Source organism: Triticum urartu, chromosome 2A (genome assembly GCF_056163025.1).
Source record: "Triticum urartu cultivar PI428250 chromosome 2A, HENAU_Tu73, whole genome shotgun sequence".
Classification (NCBI taxonomy): Eukaryota; Viridiplantae; Streptophyta; class Magnoliopsida; order Poales; family Poaceae; genus Triticum; species Triticum urartu.
The window spans coordinates 37,068,056-37,082,420 of NC_141874.1; the positions used below are offsets into that span (position 1 = coordinate 37,068,056).

At 47.4% G+C, this 14,365-nt stretch overlaps 2 pseudogenes; both read right to left on the bottom strand.

Annotated features, from left to right (window-relative positions):
• Positions 1 to 550: 550 nt before the first annotated feature.
• Positions 551 to 2,049, bottom strand: LOC147983364 (GRAS family protein TF80-like; annotated as a pseudogene).
• Positions 2,050 to 2,874: 825 nt separating this feature from the next.
• On the bottom strand, positions 2,875 to 4,202 carry LOC147983365 (scarecrow-like protein 3; annotated as a pseudogene).
• Positions 4,203 to 14,365: the final 10,163 nt, after the last annotated feature.

The following is a 14,365-nucleotide window of genomic DNA, read 5'->3' on the forward strand; positions in this document are numbered from 1 at the left end:
TAAACCAAAGGGATGGATACTGCCAAAAAAGGAATTTTATATTCTTCTATCATACTAAGTTGGAAGACAGTAGAACGGAAAGTCGTCGTGCTAAGGCCCCATAGGAAGAGGTTACGATTTCTCCTTGCATGTGTATGTTTGTCCTTGCGAGAATGTGGAGAGAGAGAGAGAGGGGGGGAGAGAGGGAGAGGGAGGGAGGTAGAGAGAGTGAGGGAGAGAGAAAGAGGTCAAACGTTTTGTGCTAATTGATTTGCTATCATAATAGTACGTCTTGAATGTTTCAAAGATAACCAAAATGTCTTGAATGTTGCAAAGATAATCAAAACGTCTTGAATGTTTCAAAAATAAAAAAAATGTCTTGAACATTTTCCAACATCTGCTTGTGGCATAAGATGAAACAACAGCTATCACACAGTAGGATAACAACAACTCAAAATGATAACAAGATGTTCTGGCAATCAACTAAAGCACATTCATCAAATGCATGAAATTATTGCAATGAATTGAGAAATTTGCAGATATCACATGTCAGAATATCTGGCGATCCTCGTCACACCGCACGCCTGCAGGTCGAGACAGAGAATATCAGGATGCCGCCCCAGTGGATGAAGAAGCACACATCCTACTCACTGGAAACCCTATACGCCCCTTGCTGCAGCCGGTCACCATCTGCCCTAGCATCTCCGTTTGCGCCACTGCGTCTGCGCTCATCACCGCAGACGCGAACCCGGCGGCCATCATCCGCTCGTGGCGCTCCCGACGCTGTGCGCCATCACAGGCAATGTTATCCCTAATTGCATATAGGAGCAGGCACCATTCCATGTCGGACCGCTCCATTGCTGACCTGCGTACATGTACAGTCTCCTCTAGGGCATCAAACAGGACCCCGTAGTAGTTGAACGCGTTGTCGAACCGGCCCATGAACTCGCCGTTGTGGTCGCCTCCTGCTCCGTCACGACCATGTGCTTTGGCGATAGCTCCGCTAGGTCGCGGCGGAGCGCGGCGGCCCTCGTCATGGTAGCATGGGCCTGCACTTTTCCTTTCCTGTCGTGAGGACGAGCAGCCACTTCTACAAACTTGTAGGGTGGAGACGATGACTAGTGCTTCGCCAGTCCTGACACCGAGGGGCTCGATGTTGCGTGGCTGATTGATGTGGAGTTTCACTGGGTGGAACTGGAAGGCGATGTCCAGGCTCTAGGCTTCCCGGGCGAGGAGCACACCGGTGACAGACAAGAACTCGTCCTCCTCGTTAACAATGGTCAGACGGAGGATTTGGTCATGTGCGCCCGCTCGCGGACCCTTGGCAAGAGGCGAAGGAGCAGAAGTCACTGGGCCATGTCAGCGCCGTCGAGACCGACGACGTGGAGCACAGCATTCCTCTCCGTCCGAGCTGCATCGACGATGGCATAGTTCAGCGTTGTCCTGGCAAGGTGGAGGAACAGGCACATCTCGGCGAAGTGGCGGTACACTGCACCGGCCGACGGTGCGGGGGTAATCTTGTGTAGCTGGACGGGACGGCACATGCCCTGACATGGGTGAACCATTCGTAGTGCTAGAGCATCGGCAAACGAAGACGCGAGGCAATGCAGGGGCCCGCCGACATCGTCCGATGCGAGACTGCTGCATATCCTCTCCAGCCTCTTCTTTATTAGCTCCTTGTCCCCTTTGGCGAACGTGGTGGCGCAGGAATATAGAAGTGTAATAAGGTCTATCGCGTGCAGCTCATACTGATTCTGCTGTGAGGTGCCGTCGGGATGCTGTAGTAGGTGCCGCTTCCGACCGCACCTCCGGCATGAGTAATGTCATACTACCATGGATGCTGCAGTGTACAAATGTCCCGTTGAGTCCGTTTTCGAGATCCACCGACCACGTTGTCCTTAGAAGTGTGTTCACTGATACACTAGTGTGCCCGTTTGACGTTGAACGGATGCTAGGAATAAATTCTTGATTTGACAAAACAGATTTTACTTAAAGTTAGACAATGGGGGATAAGGTGATTTAGGATAATCATATATTTATTCGGTTTGAAAATACTAGTCATCAACCCATGGGTCGGACCGGTTAGCAATAAAAAAGGACCATATACATCTAATTAAAGTGTAAATGACATGTTCAAAAAAAGTGTAAATAACATTGGTGTTACTAATATTTCTTAATAAGAATAGAGAAAGTAACACTTTCTACATATTATTATACAAAGATATGATTGTCTCTACTACTTATCCATAGGAAGGGTCTAAAAGAGGTCTCAGAGGAGTTTAGCTTTCATTTGTTTGTCCTAAACAGTTGGGATAAAGGAAATTTTATCCCTTTACTTGCACTTTGTTCCTATAAACCAAAGGGGTGGATACTGCCGTACAAAAATGATATTTATATTCTTCTATCATACCGAGTTGGAAGACAGTCGGGAAGTCGTCGTGCTAAGGCCCTATAGGAAGAGGTTATGATTGCTTCTCGCATGTGTATGTTTGTCCTTTCGAGAATGCAGAGAGAGAGGGGGGAGAGAGGGAGAGAGAGAGGGGGGAGGGAGGTACAGAGAGAGGGAGAGAGAGCGAGAGAGAGAGAGGTCAAACTTTCTGTGGTAATTGATTTGCTATCATAAAAGTACGTCTTGAATGTTTCAAAGATAACCAAAATGTCTTGAATGTTTCAAAAATAACAAAAATAAATGTCTTGAACATTTTTCAACGTCTTCTTGTGGCATAAGATGAAACAACAGCTATCGCACGGTAGGATAACAACAACAACAACAACTCAAAATGATAACAAGAAGTTCTGACAATCAACTAAAGCACATTCATCAAATGCATGAAATTATTGCAATGAATTGAGAAATCTAAACAAATCACATGTCACAATATCTGGTGATCCTCGTCACACCGCATGATAGGTCGAGATAGGGAACGTCAGGATATCACACCAGTGGATGAAGAAGCACACATCCTTCTCACTGGAAACCCTCAGCATCACCGTTTGTGCCACTGCGTCAGTGCTCATCGCAGAAGACACGAACCCGGCGGCCGTCATCCAGTCCGTCCACTTCACCATCCACTCGTGGCGCTCCGGGTGCTGCGCGCAGTCATAGGCAACGATATGTCTGATCTCATATAGGAGAAGGCATCATTCCATGTCCGACCGCTCCATTGCTGATCCGCGTGCAGGTACGCTCTCCTCCAGTGCATCAAACAGGGGCCCGTAGTAGTTGACCACGTTGTCGAACCAGCCCATGAACTCGCCGTTGTGGTCGGCCTCTTGCTCTGTCACGACAATGTGCTTTGGCGATAGCTCTGCTAGGTCATGGAGGAGCGTGTCGGCCCTCGTCATGGTAGCAAGGGCCTGCACTTTTCCTTTCCTGTCGTGAGGATGAACAGCCACTTCTACAAACTCGTCGGCGACTAGAAGGTGGAGCTGTAGGGAGGAGACGATGACCAGTGCTTCGCCGCTCCTAACACCGAGGGGCTCAATGCTGTGCAGCTGATTGAAGTGGAGTTTCACTGGGTCGAACTGGAAGCTGATGTGCAGGCTCTCAGCTTCCCGGGCGAGGAGCGCACCGGTGACAGACAGGAACTCGTCCTCCTCGTTGACAATGGTCAGACGAAGGATTTGGTCATGTGCGGCCATTCGCGGACGCTTGGAAAAGAGGTGAAGGAGCAGAAGTCACTGGGCAACATTAGCGCCGTCATGATCGATGACTCGGAGCACGGCATTCCTCTCTGTCTGAGCTGCATTGATAATGGCGTAGTTCGTCGTGGTCCCGGCGAGGCGGAGGAACGGTCGAATCTCGTTGAAGTGGTGGTGCACCGCGCTGGCCGGCGTGCGGGGGTAGTCTTGTGCAGCTGGATGACGCGGCACACGCCCTGGCATGGGTAAACCACGCACAGTGCTAGAGCATCAGTGAACGAAGACGCGAGGCAGTGTAGGCTCCCACCGACATCGTCTGATGCGAGACTGCTGCATATCCTCTCCAGCCCCGTCTTTATCATCTCCTTGCCCCCTTTGGAGAACGCGGTGGCGCGGGAACATAGAAGTGTGATAAGCTCTATCGTGTGCTGCTCATACTGATTCAGCGGTACAGGTGCCGTCGGGGATGCTGTAGTAGGCGCCGCTGCCGACCTCACCTCCGGCACGAGTAATGTCGTACTACCATTGATGCTGGAGTGTACGAATGTCCCGTTGAGTCCGTTTCCGAGATCCACCGACATGCTGTCCTTAGAGGTGTGTTCACTGATACACTAGTGTGCCCGTTTGACGTTTAACAGATGCTAGGAATAAATTCTTGATTTGACAAAACAAATTTTACTTAAAGTTAGACAATGGGGGATAAGGTGATTTAGGATAACAATATATTTCTTCGGTTTGACAATACTAGTCGTCAACCCATGGGTCGGACCGGTTAGAAATAAAAAAGGAACATATACATCTAATTAAAGTGTAAATGACATGTTCCAAAAAAGTGTCCATAACATTGGTGTTACTAATGTTTCTTAATAAGAACAGAGAAAGTAACACTTTCTACATATTATTATACAAAGATATAATTGTCTCTACTACTTATCCATAGGAAGGGTCTAAAAGAGGTCTCAGAGGAGTTTAGCTTTCATTTGTTTCTCCTAAATGGGTGGGATAAAGGAAATTTTATCCATTTACTTGCACTTTGTTCCTCTAAACCAAGGGGATGGATACTGTCACAAAAAGGATGTTTATGTTCTTCTATCATACCAAGTTGGAAGACAGTCGAGAAATCGTCGTGCTAAGGCCCCATAGAAAGAGGTTATCATTTCTTCTCTCATGTGTATGTTTTTCCTTGCGAGAATGTAGAGAGAGATGGGGGAGAGAGGGAGAGAGAGGGAGAGAGAGGGAGGTACATACAGATAGGGAGAGAGAGAGGTCAAACGTTCTATGGTAATTTATTTGCTATCATACTAGTACGTCTTGAATGTTTCGAAGATAACCAACATGTTTTGAATGTTTCAAAGATAACCAAAACTTCTTGAATGTTTCAAAAATAATAAAAAATGTCTTGAACATTTTCCAACATCTGCTTGTGGCAATCAACTAAAGCACATTCATCAAATGCATGAAATTGTCGCAATGAATTGAGAAATCTACAGATATCACAGGTCACAATATCTGGTGATCCTTGTCACACCGCACGACAAGTCGAGACAAAGAACATCAGGATGCCGCGCCAGTGGATGAAGAAGCACACATCCTTCTCACTGGAAACCCTGTACGCCCTGCTGCAGCCGGTCATAATCTGCCCCAGCATCGCCGTTTCCGCCACTGCATCTGCGCTCATCGCCGTAGACGCAAACCAAGCGGCCGTCATCCGCTCCGCCCACTTCACCATCCGCTCGTGGCGCTCCCGGTGCTGCGCACCATCACAGGCAACGATATACATGATATCATATAGGAGCAGGCACCATTCCATGTCCGACCGCTCCATTGCTGACCCGCGTGCAGGTAGGCTCTCCTCCAGGGCATCAAACAGGGCCCCGTAGTAGTTGAGTGATGTCTACTACACAACCTTCATCTTGTAGACGTTGTTGGGCCTCCAAGTGCAGAGGTTTGTAGGACAGTAGAAAATTTCCCGCAAGTGGATGACCTGAGGTTTATCAATCCGTGGGAGGCATAGGATGAAGATGGTCTCTCTCAAACAACCCTGCAACCAAATAACAAAGAGTCTCTTGTGTCCCCAACACACCCAATACAATGGTAAATTGTATAGGTGCACTATTTCGGCGAAGAGATGGTGATACAAGTACAATATGGATGATAGATATAGGTTTTTGTAATCTGAAAATATAAAAACAGCAAGGTAACCAATGATAAAAGTGAGCGAAAATGGTATTGCAATGCGTTGAAACAAGGCCTAGGGTTCATACTTTCACTAGTGCAAGTTCTCTCAACAATAATAACATAATTGGATCATATAACTGTCCCTCAACATGCAACAAAGAGTCACTCCAAAGTCACTAATAGCAGAGAACAAACGAAGAGATTATTGTAGGGTACGAAACCACCTCAAAGTTATTCTTTCTGATCGATCTATTCAAGAGTCCGCAGTCAAATAACACGAAGCTATTCTTTCCGTTAAATCTATCCTAGAGTTCGTACTAGAATAACACCTTAAGACACAAATCAACCAAAACCCTAATGTCACCTAGATACTCCAATGTCACCTCAAGTATCTGTGGGTATGATTATACGATATGCATCACACAATCTCAGATTCATCTATTCAACCAACACAAAGAACTTCAAAGAGTGCCCCAAAGTTTCTACCGGAGAGTCAAGACGAAAATGTGTGCCAATCCCTATGCATAAGTTCACGAGGTCACGGAACTCGCAAGTTGATCACCAAAACATACATCCAATGGATCACGTGATATCCCATTTTCACCACAAATAAGCACATGCAAGACATGCATCAAGTGTTCTCAAATCCTTAAAGACTCAATCCGATAAGACAACTTCAAAGGGAAAAACTCAATCCATTACAAGAGAGTAGAGGGGGAGAAACATCATAAGATCCAAATATAATAACAAAGCTCGCGATACATCAAGATCGTGCCAAATCAAGAACACGAGAGAGAGAGAGAGAGAGAGAGATCAAACACATAGCTACTGGTACATACCCTCAGCCCTGAGGGAGAACTACTCCCTCCTCGTCATGGAGAGCGCCAGGATGATGAAGATGGCCACCGGAGAGGGATTCCCCCCTCCAGCAGGGTGCCGGAACGGGTCTAGATTGGTTTTCGGTGGCTACGGAGGCTTCTGGTGGCGGAACTCCCGATCTAGGTTTCTTTCTGGAAGTTTTGAGTTATATAAGAGGTGTTGGAGTTGGGAACAAGTCAGGGGGTCCCCGAGGTGGCCACGAGGTAGGGGGGCGCGCCCCCACACTCGTGGTGGCCTCGGACTCTTCTGGCCCACCTCTGGTACTCCATGGGCTTCTTCTGGTCCAAAAATGGTCTCCTAAAATTTCAGGTCAATTGGACTCCGTTTGGTTTTCCTTTTCGGCGATACTTAAGAACAACGAAAAAATAGAAACTGGCAATGGGGCTCTAGGTTAATAGGTTAGTCCCAAAAATCATATAAAATAGCATATAAGTGCATATAAAACATCCAAGGTTGATAATATAATAGCATGGAACAATCAAAAAATATAGATACGTTGGAGACGTATCATTAAGCATGTTGTTCAACCGGACCATGAACTCGCCATTGTGGTCGGCCTCCTGCTCCGTCACGACCATGTCCTTCGATGATAGCTCCGCTAGGTCATGGAGGAGCGCTTCAGCCCTCATCATGATAGCATGGGCCTGCGCTTTTCCTTTCCTGTCGTGAGGATGAGCAGCCACTTCTACAAGCTTGTCGGCAGTCCAGGTGTCGTCGGGGATGCTGTAGTAGGCGCGGCTGCCGACTTCACCTCCGGCACAAGTAATGTCGTACTGCCATTGATGTTGGAGTGTGATGCGTCTCCAACGTATCTATAATTTATGAAGTATTCATGCCATGTTTACAACAATTTTATATGGTTTTGGTATGATTTAATTAGAACTAACCCCGACTAATGCTGTTTTCAGCAGAACTACCGAGGTGTCTTTTTTGTGCAGTAATAAAAGTTCTCGGAATGGGCTGAAAATTGACGGTGATTTTTTATGGACCAAAAGACACCCCCGAAGCACCGGAGCCGGGCCAGGAAGAGACCGAGGTGGCCACAAGCGATCAGGGCATGCCCTGAGGGGTATGGCGCGCCCCTACAGCTTGTGGGCCCCACGGGTACCCCCTTGACGTGAGACCGATGCCAAAAATTCTGATAAATCCCCAAACCTCCGAAAAGAAGCCGAGACGAGAAGTTCCTCCTTCGCAAGCCTCTGTAGCCACGAAAAACTAATCTAGGCCCTCTCTGGCACCATGCCGGAGGGGGTCATCGTCACCGGAGGCCGTGGAGGAGGAAGCCGGAGGGAGCCATCTTCACCATGGAGGCCAAGGACCAGAGAGAGAACCTCTACCCATCTAGGGGGGAGGCCATGGAGGAGGAAGCACAAGGGGAGACCCTCTCCCCCTCTCTCTTGGTGGCGCCGGAGTGCCGCTGGGGGAACCATCGCCGCGGTGATCGTCTTCATCAACATCACCATCTTCATCACCTTCCTCATCTCTTCTAAGCGGTCCACTCTCCCGCACCCCGCTGTAATCCCCTACTTTATGTTAACGGTATTCTAACTTTATGTTAATAACACCTATTTTTATATTTTAGTTCTCCAATATCATGCAAAGCTATCCTCTTCATACCCACAACTTAGTTTTATTTCTCGTTTCTAGATGGAAGCAAACGTTCGATGTACGTAGAGTCATATCAGTGGCTGATAGGACTTGAGAGAATATTGATCTTACCTTTAGCTCCTTGTGGGTTGGCCACTCCATACTTATCACTTCCACCTTCGGAAATTGCTATGATGATTCCTTGCACTTGGGACTATCAGAGTGTACAAATGTCCCGTTGAGTCCATTTCCGAGATCCACCGACGACGCTGTCCTTAGAGGTGTGTTCACTGATACACTAGTGTGCCCGTTTGACGTTTAACGGATGCTAGGTATAAATTCTTGATTTGACAAAACAAATTTTACTTAAAGTTAGACAATGGGGGTTAAGGTGATTTAGGACAATCAAATATTTCTTTGGTTTGAAAATACTAGTCATCAACCCATGGGTCGGACCGGTTAGCAATAAAAAAGGACCATATACATCTAATTAAAATGTAAATGACATGTTCAAAAACGTGTAAATAACATTGGTGTTACTAATGTTTCTTAATAAGAATAGAGAAAGTAACACTTTCTACATATTATTATACAAAGATATGATTGTCTCTATTACTTATCCATAGGAAGGGTCTAAAAGAGATCTCAAAGGAGTTTAGATATCATTTGTTTGTTCTAAACAGTTGGGATAAAGGAAATTTTATCCATTTACTTGCACTCTGTTCCTCTAAACCAAAGGGATGGATACTTCCATAAAAAGGATATTTAAATTCTACATTCATACTATGTTGGAAGACAGTCGGGACGTCATCGTGCTAAGGCCCCATAGGAAGAGGTTATGATTCTTCTCGCATGTGTATGTTTGTCCTTGAGAGAATCCAGAGAGAGAGAGAGATAGACGGACAGACAAAGAGAGAGAGAGAGAGAGAGAGAGACGTCAAACGTTTTGTGGTAATTGATATTCTATCATACTAGTATGTCTTGAATGTTTCAAAGATAACCAACACGTCTTGAATGTTTCAAGGATAACAAAAATGTCTAGAACATTTTCCAATTTGTGCTTGTGGCATAAGATGAAACAACAGCTATCGCAAAGTAGGATAACAACAACAACAACTCAAAATGATAACAAGAAGCTCTGGCAATCAACTAAAGCACATTAATCAAATGCATGAAATTATTGCAATCAGTTGAGAAATCTGCAGATATCACATGTCACAATATCTGGCAATCCTCGTCACACCGCACGCCGGGTCGAGATAGAGAACATCAAGATGGTGCGCCAGTGGACAAAGAAGCACACATCCTTCTCACTGGAAAGCCTGTATGCACTGTTCCATGTTCGACCACTCCATTACCCATCCGCATATAGGTACGCTCTCCTCATGGGCATCAAATAGGGCCCCGTAGTAGTTGAGTTCGTTGTCGAACCGGCCCATGAACTCGCCATTGTGGTTGGCCTCCTGGTCCGTCACCACCATGAGCTTCGGTGATAGCTCCGATAGGTCGCGGAGGAGCGTGATGGCCCTCGTCATGGTAGCATGGGCCTCCGCTTTTCCTTTCCTGTCATGAGGACGAGCAGCCACTTCCACAAACTCGTCGACGAGCAGACAGTGGTGCTATAGGGTGGAGATGACGACCAGTGCTTCGCCGCTCCTGACATCAAGGGGCTCAATGCTGAGTAGCTGATTGATGTGGAGTTTCACCGGGTGGAACTGGAAGCCGATGTGCAGGCTCTCAGCTACCTTGGCTAGGAGCGCACCGGTGACAGACAGGAACTCGTCCTCCTCGTTAACAATGGACACACGAAGGATTCGGTCATGTGTGCTTGCTCCTAGACGCTTGGGAAAGAGACAGAGGAGCAGAAGCCATTGGGAGGCGTGAGCGTTGCCGAGATCGACGATGTGGAGCATGAAATTCCTCTCCGTCCGAGCTGCAACGATGATGGCGTAGTTCACCGTGGTCCCGGTGAGGTGGAGGAACGGGCACATCTTGGCGAAGTGGCGGCACACTACTGCGGCCGCTGGTGCGGCGGTAGTCTTGTGCAACTGGAGGGCACGGCACATGCCCTAGCATGGGTGGACCATGCGCAGCGCTAGAGCGTTGGCGAACGAAAACGTGAGCTAGTGCAGGGGCCCGCCAACGTCATCCGATGCGAGAGTGTTGCATATCCTCTCCAGCCCCTTCTTTATCAGCTCCTTGTCCGCTTTGGCGAACACGGTGGCGCCGGAATATAGAAGTGTGATAAGGTCTATCGCGCGCTGCTCGTATTGATTCTGCGGTGCTGTAGTAGGCGCCGCTGCCGACCTTACCTTCGGCACGAGTAATGTCATACTACCATTGATGCTCGAGTGTACGAATGTCCCGTTGAGTCTGTTTCCGAGATCCACCGACCACGCTGTCCTTAGAGGTATGTTCACTGATACACTAGTGTGCCCGTTTGACGTTTAACGGATGCTTGGAATAAATTCTTGATTTGACAAAACAAAATTTACTTAAAGTTAGGCTATGGGGGGTAAGGTGATTTAGGATAATCATATATCTCTTTGGTTTGAAAATACTAGTCATCAACCCATGGGTTGGACCGGTTAGCAATAAAAAAGCAACATATACATCTAATTAAAGTGTAAATGACATGTTCAAAAAAGTGTAAATAACATTGGTGTTACTAATGTGTCTTAATAAGAATAGAGAAAGTAACACTTTCTACATATTATTATACAAAGATATGATTGTCTCTACTACTTATCCATAGGAAGGGTCTAAAAGTGGACTCAGAGGAGTTTAGCTTTCATTGTTTGTCATAAACAGGTGGGATAAAGGAAAATTTATCCATTTACTTGCATTTTGTTCCTCTAAACCAAAGGGGTGGATACTGCCCCAAAAGGGAATTTTATATTCTTCTATCATACTAAGTTGGAAGACAATCGGGAAAGGTCAAATGTTTACATAGGAAGAGGTTATGATTTCTTCTCGCATGTGTACATTTGTCCTTGCGAGAATGCAGAGAGGGAGAGAGAGAGAGAGGAGAGAGGGCGAGATGGGGAGAGGGGGTAGAGACAGAGAGAGAGGGGGAGAGAGAGAGAGGTCAAATGTTTTATGGTAATTGATTTGCTATCATACTAGCATCTTGTACTTTGAATGTGGCATAAGATGAAACAACAACTAGGAGTATGATAACAAGAACAACTCAAAATGTCTTGAATGTTTCAAAGATAACCAAAACGTCTTGAATGTTACAAAAATAACAAAACTGTCTTGAACATTTTCCAACTTCTCCTTCTGGCATAAAAAGTTCAGGAAAGCACATTCATCGAATGCATGAAATTATTGAAATGAATTGATAAATATGCATATATCACATGTCATAATATCTGGCTCCTCATCACACTGCACGCCAGGTCGAGAAAGAGAACATCGGGATGTCGCGCCAGTGGATGAAGAAGCACACATCCTTCTCACTAGAAACCCTGTACGCCCTGCTGCAGCCGGTCACCATATGCCCCAACATTACTAATTACACCACTGCATTTGTGCTCATCGCCGCAGATGTGAGTCTGGCGGCCTTCATCCGCTCCGCCAACCTCACCATCCACTCGTGGGCGCTGCGCGCCATCACAGCCAACGATATCCCTGATCTTTTGCAGGAGCAGGCACCATTCCACGTCTGACCTCTCCATTATCGCTGACCCTCATACAGGTACGCTCTCCTCTAGGGCATCAAATAGGGCCCCGTAGTAGTTGAGCGTGTTGTCAAAATGGCCCATGAACTTGCCATTGTGGTCGGCCTCCTGCTCCGTCACCACCATGAGCTTCTGCGATAGCTCCGCTAGGTCGTGAAGGAGCGCGTCGGCCCTCGTCATGGTAGCATGGGCCTATGTTTTCCTTTCCTGTCGTGAGGACGAGCAGCCACTTCTACAAATTCGTCGGCGAGCAGATGGTGGAGCTGCAGGGTGGAGACGATGACCAGTGCTTCGCCGCTCTTGACACCGAGGGGCTCGATGCTAAGTAGCTGATTGATGTGGAGTTTCATCGGGTGGAACTGGCAGCCGATGCGCAGGCTCTCGGCTTCCCGGGCGAGGAGCGCACCGGTGATGGATAGGAACTCGTCCTGCTCATTGACAATGATCAAACAGAGGATTTGGTCATGTGTTCCCGCTCCCGGACACTTGGCAAAGAAGCAGAGGAGCAGAAGCCACTGGTCGGCGTCAGTGCCGCTGAGATCGACAGCGTAGTTCGCCATGGTCCCGGCGAGGCAGAGGAACGGGCACATCTCGGTGAAGTGGCGGGGCACTGCGGTGGCCGCAGGTGCGGGGGTAGTCTTGTGCAGCTGGAGGACGCGGCACACGCCCTAGCATGGGTGGACCACGCGCAGCGCTAGAGCATTGGCGAACAAAGACGCGAGGCAGTGCAGGGGCCCGTCGACATCATCCCTGCCCATGGGTCGGACAGGTTAGCCATAAAAAAGGAACATGTACATCTAATTGAAGTGTAAATGACATGTTCAAAAAAAGTGTAAATAACATTGGTGTTACTAATGTTTCTTAATAAGAATAGAGGGAGTAACACTTTCTGCATATTATTATACAAAGATATGAGTGTCTCTACTACTTATCCATAGGAAGGGTCTAAAAGAGGTCTCAGAGGAGTTTAGCTTTCATTTGTTTGTCCTAAACAGTTGGGATAAAGGAAATTTTATCCCTTTACTTGCACTTTGTTCCTATAAACCAAAGGGGTGGATACTGCCGTACAAAAATGATATTTATATTCTTCTATCATACCGAGTTGGAAGACAGTCGGGAAGTCGTCGTGCTAAGGCCCTATAGGAAGAGGTTATGATTGCTTCTCGCATGTGTATGTTTGTCCTTTCGAGAATGCAGAGAGAGAGGGGGGAGAGAGGGAGAGAGAGAGGGGGGAGGGAGGTACAGAGAGAGGGAGAGAGAGCGAGAGAGAGAGGTCAAACTTTCTGTGGTAATTGATTTGCTATCATAAAAGTACGTCTTGAATGTTTCAAAGATAACCAAAATGTCTTGAATGTTTAAAAAATAACAAAAATAAATGTCTTGAACATTTTTCAACGTCTTCTTGTGGCATAAGATGAAACAACAGCTATCGCACGGTAGGATAACAACAACAACAACAACTCAAAATGATAACAAGAAGTTCTGACAATCAACTAAAGCACATTCATCAAATGCATGAAATTATTGCAATGAATTGAGAAATCTAAACAAATCACATGTCACAATATCTGGTGATCCTCGTCACACCGCATGATAGGTCGAGATAGGGAACGTCAGGATATCACACCAGTGGATGAAGAAGCACACATACTTCTCACTGGAAACCCTCAGCATCACCATTTGTGCCACTGCGTCAGCGCTCATCGCAGAAGACACGAACCCGGCGGCCGTCATCCAGTCCGTCCACTTCACCATCCACTCGTGGCGCTCCGGGTGCTGCGCGCAGTCATAGGCAACGATATGTCTGATCTCATATAGGACACCTCCATGTCCGACCGCTCCATTGCTGATCCGCGTGCAGGTACGCTCTCCTCCAGTGCATCAAACAGGGGCCCGTACTAGTTGACCACGTTGTCGAACCAGCCCATGAACTCGCCGTTGTGGTCGGCCTCCTGCTCTGTCACGACAATGTGCTTTGGCGATAGCTCTGCTAGGTCATGGAGGAGCGTGTCGGCCCTCGTCATGGTAGCAAGGGCCTGCACTTTTCCTTTCCTGTCGTGAGGATGAATAGCCACTTCTACAAACTCGTCGGCGACTAGAAGGTGGAACTGTAGGGAGGAGACGATGACCAGTGCTTCGCCGCTCCTAACACCGAGGGGCTCAATGCTGTGCAGCTGATTGAAGTGGAGTTTCACTGGGTCGAACTGGAAGCTGATGTGCAGGCTCTCAGCTTCCCGGGCGAGGAGCGCACCGGTGACAGACAGGAACTCGTCCTCCTCGTTGACAATGGTCAGACGAAGGATTTGGTCATGTGCGGCCATTCGCGGACGCTTGGCAAAGAGGTGAAGGAGCAGAAGTCACTGGGCAACATTAGCGCCGTCATGATCGATGACTCAGAGCACGGCATTCCTCTCTGT